Source organism: Salvelinus sp. IW2-2015, linkage group LG1 (assembly GCF_002910315.2).
Source record: "Salvelinus sp. IW2-2015 linkage group LG1, ASM291031v2, whole genome shotgun sequence".
Lineage (NCBI taxonomy): Eukaryota > Metazoa > Chordata > Actinopteri > Salmoniformes > Salmonidae > Salvelinus > Salvelinus sp. IW2-2015.
In genome coordinates this window covers 28,483,353-28,485,370 of record NC_036838.1, presented here as the reverse complement: position 1 = coordinate 28,485,370, position 2,018 = coordinate 28,483,353, and positions in this window count along the sequence as shown.

The window sequence follows — 2,018 nt, the reverse complement described above, 5'->3', positions numbered from 1 at the left end:
TTTAAGTGTGACAAATGTGCAAAAAAAGTAAGAAATCAGGAAGGGGCAAATACTTTTTCACAACACTGTATATTTCAGCGTCTGTGTAGAGCTATGTGCATCTGGAGCTGATATAGTGGTAAAAGAAAGCATAACGCAGACTACCACAGGTGCTAAAATGAGGAATATATTTGGGGTGTGGAAGACTGTCAGCATCAGGTGACGGTGAGTAGCATAATACCCACAGTCAAATAGACATGTCTGTTATCATCATGTCTAAATACAGCATGAAGACAATTGTCCAGACAGTATAAATTCCAGTTTGCAGTATGACCACTGGTAAGTATAGAGTATACCCAATGATGAACAGACTGTAGTCACTTCTCATTTATATGCACGATGTATGGTTGCATTAATGGGATCACACAAATTTCAACTTTCTATTGTCCAAGAGTAAACTATGAGCTACTAATACATTGATCCATTGTATTGATTATAAGTCTTACAGTAACTGTAAGTTCACTCGTGAAAAAATCCATTGAGATTGAAAGTTACAATTGGAATGAAATATTATTTATTTTTGAAAGTGGATGCTGTGAAGTCATGTTGTGATGCTTGTCAAGAATAAACACACATTTTGATTCATGTGTTATTGTTTATTTTTTGTTAATACGGTACGCTCTTCTGTTCCAGGAGCCTGGATGCCAGTCTGTTTTAACCAATATGTTGTATTGTTTTACAGGACAATGATGAGTGCATTGTTGACTGCAGAAAGGGACAAGCTAGCTGCACAGTACGTGTGGCAATAGTGAGTTTGGAAACTTCTAGCATCTTTCACTGATCTTAGCATGCACGTATTATCATATTCAAGTCTTTCTCCACTAGAATCACAGGGTTTCATGTGATATGTTTGGATCATAGTCAATAAAAGTGTAACACTTCTTACAGACTATTCATGTATACAAATACATTTGCTATTTAGAGGCGAGGCGGTGTGACAGATCTTGATCTGTTTTTGAGTAATCACTGGTTGCAAAGAATCCCAAGTTGACTTCAAGAAAAATTSCAAGATGATCCTGCGCATATGTTTAAAAATGTTTACGTTTATCTCAACCTAATAATGTTCACAACAGCTGCTCTAATCCATCTTTGAGAAATCCACARAGAACAATCTATTATCTTAGCTACGTGTGAAGACAAGGAGTGCCATCTGTGTCGCATGTCAAGTGTCAGGATCTCCTATCTACCATATAAACCCTGTGTGTCATTTAATCCCTATGTGCGGGAGTAGAGCCTTAGATCTGTCATGTGGTCTCCAGAGTAGCCTATACAGTGAATAGCCTGTTTGGATCCAATGGTGTGGGACAGAGGATTCTAAAAGAGGAAAGGGGGAGACAAGGTGGAATCCAAAACCAGATTGTTTAAAACAATGAGCCACGTCAAAGGCCCTATGCAGTTCAATCAAGTCAGTGTTTCCTGTGTTTTATATCCTTTTTGTACATTAGCTGATTAAACTAACACTAAAAGTGTGAAAGTGTTATCATCGTCGTAATTCCACGATAGTTGCTGGCTGGAAATACAATCTATACAGGACTTTATTTTCAGCAGGTTCTACATTGGTGGACTTTTTGTTTTATAACCGGTGATTATCTGATAACCAGCTGATAGAGTGTGTAACATCACGGAGAAACAAGCGTAATGACCAGACCATTTCAGAACCAGAAACAATCGGACCATTTCAGATTCATATTCAGATTGTTTAATAGTCACATGTACAGGATTGCGGGGTTGCAGGCGTGATTGCAGGGTACAGTGAAAATCTTAGGCTTCGAGCTCCAACACGCAGGACTAGTGAGATAAAATAATGAAAATGGTAATAAAAACAATATAAATATAGCACTATATACATAATAACAACTGTGGCAGTGAGGAATGAGTAAATGCCAATTGGGGTGGAGGCAGTGTAAATACTGTTGGGGGGGTGGGGGGAATGACCATAAGGAGGGAAGCAGCATGAACATTGAGTGAAATAAAAACAA